Source organism: Dendrobates tinctorius, unplaced genomic scaffold, assembly GCF_039654945.1.
Source record: "Dendrobates tinctorius isolate UK_male_01 unplaced genomic scaffold, ASM3965494v1 ptg000030l, whole genome shotgun sequence".
Taxonomy (NCBI): domain Eukaryota; kingdom Metazoa; phylum Chordata; class Amphibia; order Anura; family Dendrobatidae; genus Dendrobates; species Dendrobates tinctorius.
The window spans coordinates 1,976,242-1,997,819 of record NW_027361698.1 but is presented as its reverse complement, the minus strand read 5'-3'; the positions used below and the strand labels follow the sequence as shown (position 1 = coordinate 1,997,819).

At 46.4% G+C, this 21,578-nt stretch overlaps 1 protein-coding gene across 1 annotated transcript in view; it reads left to right on the top strand.

The window, feature by feature from the left end:
• The window catches only part of TACR3 (tachykinin receptor 3), a 305,238-nt gene that overhangs the window by 194,529 nt on the left and 89,131 nt on the right, over positions 1 to 21,578 (top strand). The gene's annotated exons all lie outside the window — the stretch shown is intronic.

Below are 21,578 nucleotides of genomic sequence, written 5' to 3'. Positions count from 1 at the left end.
TTTTTTGAGACCACAAAGGATGACCCAACATGCGATATCTGTCAAAACTGAAAAAAAAAACTCAGTAAAGACAAAAATTGCAATCATTTTACAACTACATGCATGAACTGGCACTTGCACAATCAATATGCCATAGTGTGGGAATCTCACTGCATTAAAATGCAAACTAGCAGGCCTCGCCAATCACCGGCCATCCCATTAACCACATCAGCTGCTTGTTCCTTCTCCATCACGTTTCCAAGTCTTCTCAGACTGGTCTCTGGCCACAGAAAGTACAATTGTTTACCCACCACAGTGGGGGTGAGTGAGGGCCAGTCAGCTGTTACAGAAGTATACAGTACATGACTGCTGCTTTTGTGTCATCTAGCACAAAACATCTTTGTCAATCCACCATAACATCTCCACCTGCACCTCACTCACAGTTCAGCAGTTTGTCCTTTTCTCCGTACTCCGCCTTCTCTCAGCACAGCAGCCAGCACTCTATCATCTCCAATCAGTTGGCCACAGAAATGCTGCTTTTCCTTCTAGTGGATTCAGTTGTTTTCCAAAAGTTGATGGCCACCACATTCCCCAGCACCAGTTGCCCAGTTGCTTGCGCTACACCAGTATGTTGCTGATAGCTGATAGTATGACCTGTTTCCTGTCTAAATCTATGCCTGCCAGGTTGCATTTCACCACTGACTCCTGTACGAGCAGACATGGGCAGGGGTGTTACATCTAGCTGACTAGGCACTGGGTGATTCTGATGACTGTGGGGGCAGGCAGTCAAGGAGCTGCTCCACATGCCTTTCAATCCCCAAGGCTTGCGGTACAAACTTTTGTATCTAACACTTCTTCCACTGCTTCTGCCCCCTCCACCTCCTCTAAGGCCTCCACTTGTGCCCTCAACCACTCCCTAAATCAGACACACATTTCAATAGTGCAGATAAAATCTCCCCCACCTCCATACTGCGCACATGGCTCACCACAATCAGGCAGTGTTTAAATTGAAATGATTTGGAGATCACAGACACACTGCTCAAGAGTTGTAGACAGGTGTCCAGGCTGAGTTAAGGCCCCATTACACATAACGATGTCCCAGCGATCCCACCAACGATCCGACATGGATGGGATCGCTGGGACATCATTAGGCTGATCGCTGGTGAGCTGTCACATAGACGCTGGTTTCCAAGGTAAACATGATGAACCATCAGAGCACGCTAGGGTTGTAAATCCAAAAGTTAGGAAAGAAAAATTAAAAGAGGTAGGAAGTAACAGACTTTAACGACCTTCTGACAAAAGATGAAGAACAAAAGCAATATGTCCTGCAAGTTGTAAGCAAATGCCGAGCATTATATTCTGACGTTTCAAAAAGTACTTTAACAAAAGCTCTAGAATAGATTAGATAACTATGTAAAATTATCAACTCATGTAGGTTAGCGTGCTCTGATGGTTCATCTGTGCTACTGAGCAATTTATTAGCCATTAACAACTTTTCATTGTCTGTAATGGTGGGATCAAAAAACGATAATCCCACCAACTCTGCATTCAAATACCACAAATGGTTCGAAAATTTTGTCAGGGCTATTTCTGCAATGTTGTTGTCACATTCTTTATAGTCTAACAGACTATGCAAAATACCTAAATCTTAAAATACCTCAATTTGGATTTTTTCAAACTTTGAGAGACGAGCGGCACGGGTTAACGTCGTTTGATCGAGCTCAAATTTTGGCTATCTCAATATCTGGAAAGGGGAATCGTTTTGTGGGGTCCAGACGAACAAGATTCTGACATTTTTTCCCCCCATATGAGATCCGGTCACCCTAGTGCACACTTCACTTGGATTTCTAATGACTTTTGCACAACAGTCGCAGATTAGGCAGGCTAAGCAATGGTGTCTTTTTTTAGTGTCATGTATTGATCTCGCATTATTGCAGTCTGTGCAATCTTTGTGGTGTCTTCTGTGCCTGCTGTTGCTACTGCTGCTGATGTTACAAACAATTTTTTGAAATCTTGAGACTTGAAAGTCAGGTCTCCATCAGGTGGATTACCTTTGGTGGTGTGACGGTTTCTGGAGTGGACCCTTTGGGTCGTGGCACCCACCCACCTATGGCGAGCTGATCTAGTGAGGACCATCCCCTATACAGGGAGTGTCAGGGGCAATCCCAAGGGGGTGAGCCACCACGACTGCTGGGACCAGATGGACAGCTCATGGAAGACACAAGTGTGAGTGTCTAGCGGCAGGAAACATGCAAGCGCAAAGAGTGGTCACAGAGGTACAAGACAGTACAAGACATAGTCATGAGGGCATGGTGGTTACGAAGCAAAGCAGGGCGCATGCAGGTGAGCACGCCAGGGTCCAAGGCATGGTGCGTGGTAGGAGACACGCCAGGGTCCAAGGCATGGTGTGTGCTAGGAGGCACACCAGGGTTCAAGGTTCAAGGCATGGTGCATGCTAGGAGACACACCAGGGTTCAATGCATGGTGCATGCTAGGAGGCACACCAGGGTTCAGGGCTGGGTGCGTGCTAGGAGGCACACCAGGGTCCAAGATTCAAGGCATGGTGCATGTTAGGAGACATGCCAGGGTCCAAAGTTCAAGGCAGGGTGTATGTTAGGGGACACGCCAGGGTTCAAGGTTCAAGGCAGGGTGCGTGTTAGGAGACACACCAGGGTTCAAGGCAAGGTCATGTGCGTGCTAGGAGGCACGCCAGGGTTCAAGGTTTAAGGCATGGTGTGTGTTAGGAGACATGCCAGGGTTCAAGGTTCAAGGCATGGTGCGTGCTAGGAAACACGCCAGGGTTCAAGGTTCAAGGCATGGTGCATGTTAGGAGACACGCCAGGGTCCTAGGTTCAAGACATGGACAAGACATGTGCTAGAAAGCACGACAGAACAGAGTACAAGAATAAAGCTCAAGGCAGAGTACAGGCACAGAGCAGAGGACCACGTACGGTACAGTGCATGAAGGAGAGTAAAGGCACCAGGCAGAGTACGGTTCAGAGCACAAGGCGGAGTCGAGAGCTAAAGTGCTGCTAGACAGCACGGTGAAGCATAGTACAGAAACAAGGCTTGTGCAAGAGAGCACAACAGAGAAGAGTATAGGAAAGCAGAATTTGTGCTGGAGAGCACAACAAGGAAGAATATAAGAAAACAGAGCTTGTGCAAGAGAGCACAATAGGGCAGAGTAAAGGAAAAACAGGCCATGTGCTAAGGAGCACGGCTGGACATGTACCAGGAGGAAATACCAGACATGTGCTAGGAAGCATGGCTGGACATGAACCAGAAGGAAAGACCGGACATGGGCTAGGAAGCATGGCTGAGCAGAAAGCAGAGCTTGTGCTAAAGGAGCACAATAGGGCAGAGTAAAGGAAAGACAGGCCATATGCTAAGGAGCACGGCTGGACATGCACCAGAGGAAAGACAGGGCATGTGCTAAGGAAGCACGGCTGTACATGTACCAGGAGGAAAGACAGGGCATGTGCTAGGAAGCACGGCTGGTCATGTACCAGGAGGAAAGACAGGGCAGGACGGAGTGAAACAACGAAGCACAAGGCAAGGTACAGGACACGAGACAAAGTTCAAGCAGAGAGCTTTTGGAAAGAAGCACAGAGCAGGGTGCAGGGCTCTGAATTCAGGAAGTGACCGAGCAGGGACCAACGCAGGCCTACAGGGTTCACAACACGATAATCAGGGCCCTCCCATAGGAAGAGGTGGGCTGATATAGGACATGAGCACTAGGACTTCTGGGTCAGGACCCCCAGGATCATGGAGAAGATTTCTGGATCAGGTCCTCCAAGGATCATAGAGAGGACTACCAGGTCAGATCCTCCAGTATCATAGAGAGGATTACCGAGTCAGGTCCTCCAGGATCATAGAGAGGAATGACTGCAGGCAGAGCAGAGACGAGTGTGCACGTGCGCTGGGCATAGGCGCCCAGCCAAAGGAACTAGCACAGGAGGTGTGCATGCGCACCAGCAACTGCATGCAGCAATAAGGTGAGTTGTGCATGCACACTCGAGAGGGCCCCTGAAGCAGCCGTGGGGACCCGGCTCCGGTGGTCATGCGACGCAAGCGGCATGACAGACATGACAGGTGGAGGTGTGTCAGAGGCCTATTATACTGTTTCTGCTCTGGAAACTGATGCTACTTTAGTGCTGTGTGACAATTATTTTTTTGAAATGTGGAAACTGAAAGTTGAATCTCCATTTGGTGGGTTGCCTTTAGTAGATGTGTCAGAGGCCTATTATACTGTTTCTTCTCTGTGGAAATTGGTCAGAGCGGACAACTCATCTCTACAGATATGGATATAAAGAGCTAAATCAGAGACTGCTGTACTATTACAATACTGAAAAACATTGAAAATAGGAGTGGTAGTCTGTCTGTGCCTAATAATACAAAGGTTCAAGTGATAGGGAAGTGCTGCACCTGCAGAGTCAGTATGACTGTAAATTGGTTGATCTGTGATACACTGGAGTACAGCACCTTAGCAACACATCTTTTATTTATTCTTGATAAACTACAAACAAGGAGGGCAGTTTAATACTTCTCATTCCTAATTTTGCTACTGAATAAAAGTATTGAAAGCTTGTGTGCCAGAGAAAAAAGAGGTGTGGCTTCATACGGTTTCTACAAATTAAGTAGCCTAAAAGTCTGTTAGTGCAGTATCTTGTTAAATAGGCTGTTGCTTACCTCTCGTTACTGCCTTCCTAAATAATCAATTAGTAATAGCATATAACATGTAAATTAGTATATATTTACAACTTTGGAGTATATAGATTATGTAGTATGATACTACATATCACGGACCCAAGTAATTGGTTAACACCTAAGTATCAAAAATCAGACAAAAAGAGGAGATGTGGATAACCGTTTCATTTAAACATAAAAACAAATTTTATTAGTCCATGATATAAAATAGATATAAATACAACTAGTCAATGCAATGGTCATCCACAAATTAGTAAATCAGGGTATACAGTAGAATACTATTAGTCTAGGAACATGGTTAAATCATAACAAACATACAGGACCAATAAGTAGCATATAGTGCATAGTGAGTAAAAATAGTAAATATTCAATAAAGTGGTCCATAAGAATACATGTCAACTATCAAGTCATCATATAGAAAGACAACTAACCCAGACCAAAGGAAAAATAAGATTGATTTACCTAGTTAGAGATGTGGAACCAGGTACCCCTACGCCTGTTTCGGCACAAAAGCCTTCTTCCGGGGGAAGAAAAAACACTAAATCCCTGCAACGCACATAACATGGTGCATTTGTTTTGCCAGAGTGTTTCATAATTTAGTTCTGACAAAACATGTTTAAGACATCAGCAATTGTGCAGTTGTTACAATATTCAGGGACACCTTTCAAGTATACAAAATATTTAAAAAATACACAATAGCAAATAGAAATTTATGTTTTTTACTTTACATATTTTTAAACACCTTTTTTAAACTTGATTAGAGAAGAGCAAAAATGAGCAGTAAGGTTTGGGGTCCAAGCACGAAGTCCAAACATGGACTTCTCCGGGAAACATATGTCACTGTTTGGGTTTGGCACTCCAAACATCGGGTATTTCCAAAGCTGTCAAACACCGGCAGCTCTGATTGGCAGTACGATTGTAATGACCGGGTTTTTAACAAAAATATAATCCAAAAATATGTAATTAATAACCCTAAACTTGTTATTAATAGCATACCTATAAGTGAATTAATTAGACTCAACAGGAATTGTACTTCTGAGGTAACATATGAGAAGGAAGCTGAGATTACTATTCATAGACTTCACTCCAGAGAATATCCTAGTTGGACTTTGTCTAGAGCACAGAAAATTGTTGCCAATATTGATAGAAATGCTGTAATTTATGAATCCCGTGATTTGAAAATATCTCCAAATAAAAAGATAAAGAGCAATTTTGAGAATAATAGCGATAGTGTCTCTGCTGAAAGTCATAATTTTTCTTATATTAATTTCATTACTGAATACAGTCCGCAATTTGCTACTATCACTAGTATTGTCAGAAAATACATTCCCATTCTTTTTAGTGATCCTAATTTGACAAATATATTTGAAAAAACTCATGTGCATTTTGTGGCAAAAAAAAGCTCCTTCATTAGGAGATATACTTTCACCTAGTCTTTCTGTAGTCAAAATACCAGATGCAATAAAACTTGCCTATCCCATTCCCATATAGGATTCTATATGTGTGGTAATCATCCTTGTAAAACTTGTGGTTATGTACAAAAAAGTACTAAATTTACATCTATTGTGACTGATATCTCCTACCCTATTAACTCTCACACGGATTGTAATACAGAAGGTCTAATTTATTTGATCGAATGCACCACATGTAAATTGCAGTACGTTGGTTGTACTATTGGACCTTTTAAAAACAGGTTTAGAAAACATTTGTCTGAAGCTTCCAGTTCCAGTACACATAGTACAGCGTTTCCCAAACTCCAGTCCTCGCGGACCCCAACAAGTCATGTTTTCAGGATTTCCTTAGTATTTCACAGGTGATCGAAGTATCATCAAGTAGAGTTGAGCGACTTTTGCTTTTTTAGGGTCGCGTTTCGTTTCGTGAAACCCGACTTTTCCAAAAGTCGGGTCGAGCAAGATCGTCCGATTATAGGGAAAAGTCGGGGTCGTCCCGAAACACGAAACCCAATGTAAGTCAATGGGGAATAAAAGTCGGCAGTGAGAGGAGGACAGGAAACACACCTACAGTGCCCATTTGAATGCCAAAAGCATCAATTCTTCTTACTTAAGCTTGTCAACCTTAATTAACTTCATAATACAAGTTACGCACTGAAAAATGGGGGTTATTTGGCTAAATTTGTGGGGGGGGAGGGCTGGCTGCAGGTTTTCATGTGCCCTGGGCGAAAGAGCGCCCCTTTAACACATACCACAACTCATCATGCTCCGATACGGCAGAGAAATAGCGGTATAGTACAATGAAAAATACCTCACTTTTTACATCTCATGACGAGGCCCATCTATTTCTCCATACAAAATCATTGGTCCCATATAATGTTTGAAACAGTATATGATGAGCTCCACATAATGCTACAGTATATGTTGGTCCCCATGGATGAAGCTCCACTGTCTTATGGGCCCAAATAATGCTCCAAACATAATGGGCCCCATTTCTACTGCTCTAGTGTATAATGGGCCCTGTAAATGCTGCTCCAGTGTCTGATGTCCACCTTTGGAATGTTCCAGTGTATGGTGGGCCCCATCTATCATTCTCCAGAGTATAGTGCTCCCCAAAAATTGCTGTCCCAACATAGAAAACAATCAAATAAGTCTCCTCGCTAGGGAATCCCTGTACTTGTCTGGACAGGTGCTGTAGCTTGCTTAACAGCTCGCCAGCTGTTCTCACGCCCAGTATGGATTGCACGTGATTGCACAAAGGTTAGAAAGGGTACCGTATCCCTGGATAACATGTATGGATAGCGTACACATTCAAAATATATGTCTATACAGCATGAGGCAGGCTCAGACGGTGTTAGGCCCAGTATGGATTGCACGTCATTGCACAAAGGTTAGAAGGGATACCGTATCCCCGTATAACATGTATGGATTGCGTACACATTCAAAATATATGTCTATACAGCATGAGGCAGGCTCAGACGGTGTTAGGCCCAGTATGGATTGCACGTCATTGCACAAAGGTTAGAAGGGGTACCGTATCCCCGGATAACATGTATGGATAGCGTACACATTCAAAATATATGTCTATACAGCATGAGGCAGGCTCAGACGGTGTTAGGCCCAGTATGGATTGCACGTCATTGCACAAAGGTTAGAAGGGGTACCGTATCCCCGGATAACATGTATGGATAGCGTACACATTCAAAATATATGTCTATACAGCATGAGGCAGGCTCAGACGGTGTTAGGCCCAGTATGGATTGCACGTCATTGCACAAAGGTTAGAAGGGGTACCGTATCCCCGGATAACATGTATGGATAGCGTACACATTCAAAATATATGTCTATACAGCATGAGGCAGGCTCAGACGGTGTTAGGCCCAGTATGGATTGCACGTCATTGCACAAAGGTTAGAAGGGGTACCGTATCCCCGGATAACATGTATGGATAGCGTACACATTCAAAATATATGTCTATACAGCATGAGGCAGGCTCAGACGGTGTTAGGCCCAGTATGGATTGCACGTCATTGCACAAAGGTTAGAAGGGGTACCGTATCCCCGGATAACATGTATGGATAGCGTACACATTCAAAATATATGTCTATACAGCATGAGGCAGGCTCAGACGGTGTTAGGCCCAGTATGTATTGCACGTCATTGCACAAAGGTTAGAAGGGGTACCGTATCCCCGGATAACATGTATGGATAGCGTACACATTCAAAATATATGTCTATACAGCATGAGGCAGGCTCAGACGGTGTTAGGCCCAGTATGGATTGCACGTCATTGCACAAAGGTTAGAAGGGGTACCGTATCCCCGGATAACATGTATGGATAGCGTACACATTCAAAATATATGTCTATACAGCATGAGGCAGGCTCAGACGGTGTTAGGCCCAGTATGGATTGCACGTCATTGCACAAAGGTTAGAAGGGGTACCGTATCCCCGGATAACATGTATGGATAGCATACACATTCAAAATATATGTCTATACAGCATGAGGCAGGCTCAGACGGTGTTAGGCCCAGTATGGATTGCACGTCATTGCACAAAGGTTAGAAGGGGTACCGTATCCCCGGATAACATGTATGGATAGCGTACACATTCAAAATATATGTCTATACAGCATGAGGCAGGCTCAGACGGTGTTAGGCCCAGTATGGATTGCACGTCATTGCACAAAGGTTAGAAGGGGTACAGTATCCCCGGATAACATGTATGGATAGCGTACACATTCAAAATATATGTCTATACAGCATGAGGCAGGCTCAGACGGTGTTAGGCCCAGTATGGATTGCACGTCATTGCACAAAGGTTAGAAGGGGTACCGTATCCCCGGATAACATGTATGGATAGCGTACACATTCAAAATATATGTCTATACAGCATGAGGCAGGCTCAGACGGTGTTAGGCCCAGTATGGATTGCATGTCATTGCACAAAGGTTAGAAGGGGTACCGTATCCCCGGATAACATGTATGGATAGCGTACACATTCAAAATATATGTCTATACAGCATGAGGCAGGCTCAGACGGTGTTAGGCCCAGTATGGATTGCACGTCATTGCACAAAGGTTAGAAGGGGTACCGTATCCCCGGATAACATGTATGGATAGCGTACACATTCAAAATATATGTCTATACAGCATGAGGCAGGCTCAGACGGTGTTAGGCCCAGTATGGATTGCACGTCATTGCACAAAGGTTAGAAGGGGTACCGTATCCCCGGATAACATGTATGGATAGCGTACACATTCAAAATATATGTCTATACAGCATGAGGCAGGCTCAGACGGTGTTAGGCCCAGTATGGATTGCACGTCATTGCACAAAGGTTAGAAGGGGTACCGTATCCCCGGATAACATGTATGGATAGCGTACACATTCAAAATATATGTCAGGCTCAGACGGTGTTAGGCCCAGTATGGATTGCACGTGATTGCACAAAGGTTAAAAGGGGTACCGTATCCCCGGATAACATGTATGGATAGCGTACACATTCAAAATATATGTGTATACAGCATGAGGCAGGCTCAGACGGTGTTAGGCCCAGTATGGATTGCACGTCATTGCACAAAGGTTAGAAGGGGTACCGTATCCCCGGATAACATGTATGGATAGCGTACACATTCAAAATATATGTCTATACAGCATGAGGCAGGCTCAGACGGTGTTAGGCCCAGTATGGATTGCACGTCATTGCACAAAGGTTAGAAGGGGTACCGTATCCCCGGATAACATGTATGGATAGCGTACACATTCAAAATATATGTCTTTACAGCATGAGGCAGGCTCAGACGGTGTTAGGCCCAGTATGGATTGCACGTCATTGCACAAAGGTTAGAAGGGGTACCGTATCCCCGAATAACATGTATGGATAGCGTACACATTCAAAATATATGTCTATACAGCATGAGGCAGGCTCAGACGGTGTTAGGCCCAGTATGGATTGCACGTCATTGCACAAAGGTTAGAAGGGGTACCGTATCCCCGGATAACATGTATGGATAGCGTACACATTCAAAATATATGTCTATACAGCATGAGGCAGGCTCAGACGGTGTTAGGCCCAGTATGGATTGCACGTCATTGCACAAAGGTTAGAAGGGGTACCGTATCCCCGGATAACATGTATGGATAGCGTACACATTCAAAATATATGTCTATACAGCATGAGGCAGGCTCAGACGGTGTTAGGCCCAGTATGGATTGCACGTCATTGCACAAAGGTTAGAAGGGGTACCGTATCCCCGGATAACATGTATGGATAGCGTACACATTCAAAATATATGTCTATACAGCATGAGGCAGGCTCAGACGGTGTTAGGCCCAGTATGGATTGCACGTCATTGCACAAAGGTTAGAAGGGGTACCGTATCCCCGGATAACATGTATGGATAGCGTACACATTCAAAATATATGTCTATACAGCATGAGGCAGGCTCAGACGGTGTTAGGCCCAGTATGGATTGCATGTCATTGCACAAAGGTTAGAAGGGGTACCGTATCCCCGGATAACATGTATGGATAGCGTACACATTCAAAATATATGTCTATACAGCATGAGGCAGGCTCAGACGGTGTTAGGCCCAGTATGGATTGCACGTCATTGCACAAAGGTTAGAAGGGGTACCGTATCCCCGGATAACATGTATGGATAGCATACACATTCAAAATATATGTCTATACAGCATGAGGCAGGCTCAGACGGTGTTAGGCCCAGTATGGATTGCACGTCATTGCACAAAGGTTAGAAGGGGTACCGTATCCCCGGATAACATGTATGGATAGCGTACACATTCAAAATATATGTCTATACAGCATGAGGCAGGCTCAGACGGTGTTAGGCCCAGTATGGATTGCACGTCATTGCACAAAGGTTAGAAGGGGTACCGTATCCCCGGATAACATGTATGGATAGCGTACACATTCAAAATATATGTCTATACAGCATGAGGCAGGCTCAGACGGTGTTAGGCCCAGTATGGATTGCACGTCATTGCACAAAGGTTAGAAGGGGTACCGTATCCCCGGATAACATGTATGGATAGCGTACACATTCAAAATATATGTCTATACAGCATGAGGCAGGCTCAGACGGTGTTAGGCCCAGTATGGATTGCATGTCATTGCACAAAGGTTAGAAGGGGTACCGTATCCCCGGATAACATGTATGGATAGCGTACACATTCAAAATATATGTCTATACAGCATGAGGCAGGCTCAGACGGTGTTAGGCCCAGTATGGATTGCACGTCATTGCACAAAGGTTAGAAGGGGTACCGTATCCCCGGATAACATGTATGGATAGCGTACACATTCAAAATATATGTCTATACAGCATGAGGCAGGCTCAGACGGTGTTAGGCCCAGTATGGATTGCACGTCATTGCACAAAGGTTAGAAGGGGTACCGTATCCCCGGATAACATGTATGGATAGCGTACACATTCAAAATATATGTCAGGCTCAGACGGTGTTAGGCCCAGTATGGATTGCACGTCATTGCACAAAGGTTAAAAGGGGTACCGTATCCCCGGATAACATGTATGGATAGCGTACACATTCAAAATATATGTGTATACAGCATGAGGCAGGCTCAGACGGTGTTAGGCCCAGTATGGATTGCACGTCATTGCACAAAGGTTAGAAGGGGTACCGTATCCCCGGATAACATGTATGGATAGCGTACACATTCAAAATATATGTCTATACAGCATGAGGCAGGCTCAGACGGTGTTAGGCCCAGTATGGATTGCACGTCATTGCACAAAGGTTAGAAGGGGTACCGTATCCCCGGATAACATGTATGGATAGCATACACATTCAAAATATATGTCTATACAGCATGAGGCAGGCTCAGACGGTGTTAGGCCCAGTATGGATTGCACGTCATTGCACAAAGGTTAGAAGGGGTACCGTATCCCCGGATAACATGTATGGATAGCATACACATTCAAAATATATGTCTATACAGCATGAGGCAGGCTCAGACGGTGTTAGGCCCAGTATGGATTGCACGTCATTGCACAAAGGTTAGAAGGGGTACCGTATCCCCGGATAACATGTATGGATAGCGTACACATTCAAAATATATGTCTATACAGCATGAGGCAGGCTCAGACGGTGTTAGGCCCAGTATGGATTGCACGTCATTGCACAAAGGTTAGAAGGGGTACAGTATCCCCGGATAACATGTATGGATAGCGTACACATTCAAAATATATGTCTATACAGCATGAGGCAGGCTCAGACGGTGTTAGGCCCAGTATGGATTGCATGTCATTGCACAAAGGTTAGAAGGGGTACCGTATCCCCGGATAACATGTATGGATAGCGTACACATTCAAAATATATGTCTATACAGCATGAGGCAGGCTCAGACGGTGTTAGGCCCAGTATGGATTGCACGTCATTGCACAAAGGTTAGAAGGGGTACCGTATCCCCGGATAACATGTATGGATAGCGTACACATTCAAAATATATGTCTATACAGCATGAGGCAGGCTCAGACGGTGTTAGGCCCAGTATGGATTGCACGTCATTGCACAAAGGTTAGAAGGGGTACCGTATCCCCGGATAACATGTATGGATAGCGTACACATTCAAAATATATGTCTATACAGCATGAGGCAGGCTCAGACGGTGTTAGGCCCAGTATGGATTGCACGTCATTGCACAAAGGTTAGAAGGGGTACCGTATCCCCGGATAACATGTATGGATAGCGTACACATTCAAAATATATGTCTATACAGCATGAGGCAGGCTCAGACGGTGTTAGGCCCAGTATGGATTGCACGTCATTGCACAAAGGTTAGAAGGGGTACCGTATCCCCGGATAACATGTATGGATAGCGTACACATTCAAAATATATGTCTTTACAGCATGAGGCAGGCTCAGACGGTGTTAGGCCCAGTATGGATTGCACGTCATTGCACAAAGGTTAGAAGGGGTACCGTATCCCCGAATAACATGTATGGATAGCGTACACATTCAAAATATATGTCTATACAGCATGAGGCAGGCTCAGACGGTGTTAGGCCCAGTATGGATTGCACGTCATTGCACAAAGGTTAGAAGGGGTACCGTATCCCCGGATAACATGTATGGATAGCGTACACATTCAAAATATATGTCTATACAGCATGAGGCAGGCTCAGACGGTGTTAGGCCCAGTATGGATTGCACGTCATTGCACAAAGGTTAGAAGGGGTACCGTATCCCCGGATAACATGTATGGATAGCGTACACATTCAAAATATATGTCTATACAGCATGAGGCAGGCTCAGACGGTGTTAGGCCCAGTATGGATTGCACGTCATTGCACAAAGGTTAGAAGGGGTACCGTATCCCCGGATAACATGTATGGATAGCGTACACATTCAAAATATATGTCTATACAGCATGAGGCAGGCTCAGACGGTGTTAGGCCCAGTATGTATTGCACGTCATTGCACAAAGGTTAGATGGGGTACCGTATCCCCGGATAACATGTATGGATAGCGTACACATTCAAAATATATGTCTATACAGCATGAGGCAGGCTCAGACGGTGTTAGGCCCAGTATGGATTGCACGTCATTGCACAAAGGTTAGAAGGGGTACCGTATCCCCGGATAACATGTATGGATAGCGTACACATTCAAAATATATGTCTATACAGCATGAGGCAGGCTCAGACGGTGTTAGGCCCAGTATGGATTGCACGTCATTGCACAAAGGTTAGAAGGGGTACCGTATCCCCGGATAACATGTATGGATAGCGTACACATTCAAAATATATGTCTATACAGCATGAGGCAGGCTCAGACGGTGTTAGGCCCAGTATGGATTGCACGTCATTGCACAAAGGTTAGAAGGGGTACCGTATCCCCGGATAACATGTATGGATAGCGTACACATTCAAAATATATGTCTATACAGCATGAGGCAGGCTCAGACGGTGTTAGGCCCAGTATGGATTGCACGTCATTGCACAAAGGTTAGAAGGGGTACCGTATCCCCGGATAACATGTATGGATAGCGTACACATTCAAAATATATGTCTATACAGCATGAGGCAGGCTCAGACGGTGTTAGGCCCAGTATGGATTGCACGTCATTGCACAAAGGTTAGAAGGGGTACCGTATCCCCGGATAACATGTATGGATAGCGTACACATTCAAAATATATGTCTATACAGCATGAGGCAGGCTCAGACGGTGTTAGGCCCAGTATGGATTGCACGTCATTGCACAAAGGTTAGAAGGGGTACCGTATCCCCGGATAACATGTATGGATAGCGTACACATTCAAAATATATGTCTATACAGCATGAGGCAGGCTCAGACGGTGTTAGGCCCAGTATGGATTGCACGTCATTGCACAAAGGTTAGAAGGGGTACCGTATCCCCGGATAACATGTATGGATAGCGTACACATTCAAAATATATGTCTATACAGCATGAGGCAGGCTCAGACGGTGTTAGGCCCAGTATGGATTGCACGTCATTGCACAAAGGTTAGAAGGGGTACCGTATCCCCGGATAACATGTATGGATAGCGTACACATTCAAAATATATGTCTATACAGCATGAGGCAGGCTCAGACGGTGTTAGGCCCAGTATGGATTGCACGTCATTGCACAAAGGTTAGAAGGGGTACCGTATCCCCGGATAACATGTATGGATAGCGTACACATTCAAAATATATGTCTATACAGCATGAGGCAGGCTCAGACGGTGTTAGGCCCAGTATGGATTGCACGTCATTGCACAAAGGTTAGAAGGGGTACCGTATCCCCGGATAACATGTATGGATAGCGTACACATTCAAAATATATGTCTATACAGCATGAGGCAGGCTCAGACGGTGTTAGGCCCAGTATGGATTGCACGTCATTGCACAAAGGTTAGAAGGGGTACCGTATCCCCGGATAACATGTATGGATAGCGTACACATTCAAAATATATGTCTATACAGCATGAGGCAGGCTCAGACGGTGTTAGGCCCAGTATGGATTGCACGTCATTGCACAAAGGTTAGAAGGGGTACCGTATCCCCGGATAACATGTATGGATAGCGTACACATTCAAAATATATGTCAGGCTCAGACCGTGTTAGGCCCAGTATGGATTGCACGTCATTGCACAAAGGTTAAAAGGGGTACCGTATCCCCGGATAACATGTATGGATAGCGTACACATTCAAAATATATGTGTATACAGCATGAGGCAGGCTCAGACGGTGTTAGGCCCAGTATGGATTGCACGTCATTGCACAAAGGTTAGAAGGGGTACCGTATCCCCGGATAACATGTATGGATAGCGTACACATTCAAAATATATGTCTATACAGCATGAGGCAGGCTCAGACGGTGTTAGGCCCAGTATGGATTGCACGTCATTGCACAAAGGTTAGAAGGGGTACCGTATCCCCGGATAACATGTATGGATAGCGTACACATTCAAAATATATGTCTATACAGCATGAGGCAGGCTCAGACGGTGTTAGGCCCAGTATGGATTGCACGTCATTGCACAAAGGTTAGAAGGGGTACCGTATCCCCGGATAACATGTATGGATAGCGTACACATTCAAAATATATGTCTATACAGCATGAGGCAGGCTCAGACGGTGTTAGGCCCAGTATGGATTGCACGTCATTGCACAAAGGTTAGAAGGGGTACCGTATCCCCGGATAACATGTATGGATAGCGTACACATTCAAAATATATGTCTTTACAGCATGAGGCAGGCTCAGACGGTGTTAGGCCCAGTATGGATTGCACGTCATTGCACAAAGGTTAGAAGGGGTACCGTATCCCCGGATAACATGTATGGATAGCGTACACATTCAAAATATATGTCTATACAGCATGAGGCAGGCTCAGACGGTGTTAGGCCCAGTATGGATTGCACGTCATTGCACAAAAGTTAAAAGGGGTACCGTATCCCCGGATAACATGTATGGATAGCGTACACATTCAAAATATATGTCTATACAGCATGAGGCAGGCTCAGACGGTGTTAGGCCCAGTATGGATTGCACGTCATTGCACAAAGGTTAGAAGGGGTACCGTATCCCCGGATAACATGTATGGATAGCGTACACATTCAAAATATATGTCTATACAGCATGAGGCAGGCTCAGACGGTGTTAGGCCCAGTATGGATTGCACATCATTGCACAAAGGTTAGAAAGGGTACCGTATCCACGGATAACATGTATGGATAGCGTACACATTCAAAATATATGTCTCAGGAGGCAGACTCAGACGGTGTCAGGCACAGTATGGATTTGACGGCCCAGATTACACAGCGGAGGAGCAGGGAGAGGTAAAGATTGCAAATGCTGGGGCCCTGCCCAAGCAAGGGGGGCCCACTCGTGGGCGTCGGTACTGGCACTGGGCCCCTCATAGTACAGCGGTGTGTCTGACGGCGGGTGTGCACCACCACCGTCAGAGACACTTGATTGCACTATGAGGGACCCTGTGCCAGTGCCCGCGCCCAAGAGTCGGCCTACCCACCTGTCCAGGGCAACGGCACTCGCACGGTGTCGTGCGCTAGGTGGTGACCCCGGCCATGGGGGGGGAGACAGCACAGTTAGGGAGTTTTAGAAAGTGGCATATGTTGATGTTGGACATTCAACTGATGCAAAAGGCGAAATAGGTGAAGTACCAGGAAGAGGTGGACCAAAGCAAGCCATTTTTCTGTCACCCTATGTGTCATCAGGGGAAGGTGGGACAAAATCCTTGGAAACCCATGCGTGGTTCATTTTAATGAAGGTTAGATCATCCACATTTTGGGTTGACAGACGGGTCCTTTTTTCTGTCAGGATTGATCCAGCTGCACTGAAGACTCTTTCCGATAGCACACTTGCAGCTGGGCAAGTGAGCTCCTGTAAGGCATATTGGGCCAATTCAGGCCAGGTGTCCAGTTTAGCGGCCCAATAGTCAAAGGGGAATGACCTGTGTGGGAGAACATCGATATGGGAGGAAAAGTAGTTTGTAACCATAGTTGACAACTGCTGTCTCCTGTCACTTTCCATCGATGCAGTATTACCAGTTGTGTGATCGGTATTTGAAAAATCAGTCCACAACATTGTCATGAAACCCCTGTCTCCAACGCCACTTCTGCTGTGTGCACCACGAACACCTCTGCCAAGCTGCCCCCGGCCCGTACGGCTCGTGTGAGAACCATCACCGCTGCTGTGTGCTGGGAATGCCTCAAGCAACCGATTTACCAGAGTTGCTTGTTTATTAGCCAATATTAGGTCAAGGTTCTCCTGTGGCATGATGTTTTGTAATTTGCCTTTATAGCGTGGATCCAGGATGCTGGCCAACCAGTAGTCGTCATCGTTCATCATTTTGGCAATGCGGGGGTCCCTTTTTAGGATCCGCAAGGCATAATCTGACATGTGGGCCAATGTTCCCGGTGTCAATGATGCACTGCGAGTGCTGGGTGGAGGAGCACTTTCTGGCAAATCCACATCCCTCCAGTCACGCACAAACCCTGTACCAGACCTTGTCATGCCAACATTTTCACTTGCCCCACGAGATGCATCCTCCTCCCCTAAGTAATCATCCCCATCATCCTCCTCCTCCTCCTCCTCTTCTTCCTCCACCTCGTCCAGGAGAGGTCCCTGAGCAGACAATGGCTGAATGTCATCAAGGATTCCCTCCTCCTCTTCCTCCTCATCAACATTGGCTGCAGACGCCTGCTCCTTAAGGTGCGTCAAAGTTTGCATGAGCAGACGCATAAGTGGGATGCTCATGCTTAGGATGGCGTCGTCTGCGCTTACCAGCCGTGTGCATTCCTCAAAACACTGAAGGACTTTACAAAGGTCTTTCAGCTTCGACCACTGCACGCCTGTCAACTCCATGTCTGCTCTCAAAGTGCCTGGCCGTGTATCCTCCCACAAATGCATTATGGCCTGCCTCTGCTCGCACAGCCGCTCCACCATGTGCAGGGTGGAGTTCCACCTTGTTGCAATGTCGATAATGAGGCGGTGGTTGGGAAGGTGGAGCAATCGCTGCAGCTTCTGCATACGAACGGAGTGTACAGGTGACCGGCGGATGTGCGCGCACAGTCTTCGCACCTTCTGGAGCAGGGCTGTTAACTCCGGATAATTTTTGAGGAAGCACTGCACCACCAGGTTCAAGGTGTGAGCCAAGCAAGGTATGTGGCTGAGTTTTGAAAGGGCTATGGCTGCCACAAAATTACGGCCGTTATCACTAACTACCTTGCCTGCCTCAAGATGTACACTGCCCAGCCATGACTCAGTTTGTCGCTTCAAGTACTCGGCCAGCACCTCGGCGGTGTGTCTGTCGCCCAAACACATCATCTGCAACACAGCCTGCTGACGCTTTCCACTAGCTGCTCGATAGGGGGACACATTGTGTGCAACAGTGGCAGCTGCAGATGGAGTGCTCGTACAACTGCGCTCTGTGGACGAGCTGTCGCTTCTGGAGGAGGAGGAGGAGGAGGAGGGTCGAACGCCTACAGCCAACTGTTTCCTATACCGTGGGCTAGGCAGCACTGCCCCACCACCGCTGTCCCGTGTGGACCCTGCATCCACCACATTAACCCAGTGCGCAGTGATGGACACGTAACGGCCCTGGCCATGCCGACTGGACCATGCATCAGTTGTGAGGTGCACCTTTCCGCTCACTGACTGCTTGAGTGCATGGACAATGCGGTCTTTCACATGATGGTGGAGGGCTGGGATGGCTTTGCGAGAGAAGAAGTGGTGACTGGGTAGGTCATAGCGTGGTACTGCATAGGTCATGAGTTCGCAGAAAGCTGTGCTTTCCACCAACCGAAAGGGCATCATCTCAAACGAGATTAGTTTGGCAATGTGGGCGTTCAAACCCAGTGTACGCGGATGAGAGACTGAGTACTTTCTTGACCTACTCATAGTGTCTGGGAGGGTGAGCTGGACTTGAGAGCTGCATATGGTGGAAGTAGCGGTGGACAGGGCGGACTGAGAGAGGGTTGATGATGGTGATGGAGTTGGTGTTCTTTCTGATGGCCTAGAATCAGTCTTTCGTTGATATAACAGTGGGATTCCCTGACTGCTGTGGCCTTGCAACGACACCTCAACATTTGCTGCTGTGCTAACCGGTGGGCTTACAGTGGGGGAAACAATGTAGCGTTGCTGACTACCTTCGTTGTGATCAGTTGCACATGTGGCACTTGAGGTTTGGTGTTGTGTCCACGCTTGCAAGTGCATGCTGGTTAAATGTCTAAGCATGCAACTGGTATTCAAATTTTTCAGATTTTTCCCTCGGCTAAAGGTCTTTGCGCACTTCTTACAGATAACCTTGGCCTGATCATGAGGATTTTGTTCAAAAAAGTGCCACACTGCACTCTTCCTACTTTGGCAGACATTTTGCGGCCTAGCACGCTGTGATCTTTTGACCCTCTGGACAAGCTGTCCAGCAACTCTTTTGATGTTTGGAACCTGTCTTTGGAGTGCTCCGGGCCTGCCAGATAACAGCTGTTGCGATGTCGATGTCTGCTGTGGATGCTCCTCATCTGAGCTATTGGAAGCAGCACCCTCTTTCCCCAATGGATGCCAATCTGGGTCAACAACTGGGTCATCCATCACCTCCTCTTCTATGTCATGTGCACCTTTCTCTGTGTCACCGTGTATGGTGGTATAGTGTGCGGGAAGGGGCACCTGAGTCTCATCAGGGTCAAAATCTGGCTCTGTACACTGCGAGGACAATGTAGTGCTCTGAGTGAATGTACCAGCAGAATCATCCATCAGCGGCTGTGCATCAGTGCACTCCATGTCAGATTCATCTTGGCCTGGGTAATTCACCATTTGACTTGATAATCCAGGCATGGTATGTGAAAACAGCTCCATGGAGTAATCAGTAGTATGGCCTGCGTCATCCTTCAATCTTGGTTGGGGTGAAGGACACAAGGAAAGGTGTGGTTCATGAACATGAGCCTCCAATGACGACTCAGTGCTTTTACTTTTTACAACTGAAGAAGAGGAGGCGATAGAGCTGGAGGCTGAGTCAGCAATGTAAGACAAAACTTTTTCCTGATGCTCTGCCTTTAAAAGCGGTTTGCCAACTCCTAGAAAACTAAGCGTTCGAGGCCTTATGTAGCCAGACGATGACGCAGGGTCAGCACCTCCTGCATTCGGTCCTATTTTGCTCTTGCCACTACCATCAGATCCACCACCAACACCATCATTACCAGCTGCCAACCCCCGCCCAATTCCACGGCCTCTTCCACCAGCCTTCCTCATTTTTGGTAGAAATGTAGACAAAATCCAACAAACTATATAGTAATGTAAAACAAGGTACAAGGTGTCTATAGGACAGGGGAGTTTTAGAATTTCTGCACACACTTGTGGACAGTGGACACTTGTGGATTGTGTGCGGCCCACTGATATCTGAGCGCTATGTGACACGCTTGATGGCACAGCTGCCTGTGACCAAAGTGACGAGAGGATAATGGAGATTTTGAATCTCTGCGTACACTTGTGTACAGTGGACACTTGTGGATTGTGTGCGGCCCACTGATATCTGAGCGCTATGTGACACGCTCGATGGCACAGCTGCCTGTGACCAAAGTGACGAGAGGATAATGGAGATTTTGAATCTCTGCGTACACTTTTGGACACTGGACACTTGTGGATTGTGTGCGGCCCACTGATATCTGAGCGCTATGTGACACGCTCGATGGCACAGCTGCCTGTGACCAAAGTGACGAGAGGATAATGGAGATTTTGAATCTCTGCGTACACTTTTGGACACTGGACACTTGTGGATTGTGTGCGGCCCACTGATATCTGAGCGCTATGTGACACGCTCGATGTCACAGCTGCCTGTGACCAAAGTGACGAGAGGATAATGGAGATTTTGAATCTCTGCGTACACTTTTGGACACTGGACACTTGTGGATTGTGTGCGGCCCACTGATATCTGAGCGCTATGTGACACGCTCGATGGCACAGCTGCCTGTGACCAAAGTGACGAGAGGATAATGGAGATTTTGAATCTCTGCGTACACTTTTGGACACTTGTGGATTGTGTGCGGCCCACTGATATCTGAGCGCTATGTGACACGCTCGATGGCACAGCTGCCTGTGACCAAAGTGACGAGAGGATAATGGAGATTTTGAATCTCTGCGTACACTTTTGGACACTGGACACTTGTGGATTGTGTGCGGCCCACTGATATCTGAGCGCTATGTGACACGCTCGATGGCACAGCTGCCTGTGACCAAAGTGACGAGAGGATAATGGAGATTTTGAATCTCTGCGTACACTTTTGGACACTGGACACTTGTAGATTGTGTGAGGCCTACTGGTATCTGAGCGCTATGTGACACGCTCGATGGCACAGCTGCCTGTGACCAAAGTGACGAGAGGATAATGGAGATTTTGAATCTCTGCGTACACTTTTGGACACTGGACACTTGTGGATT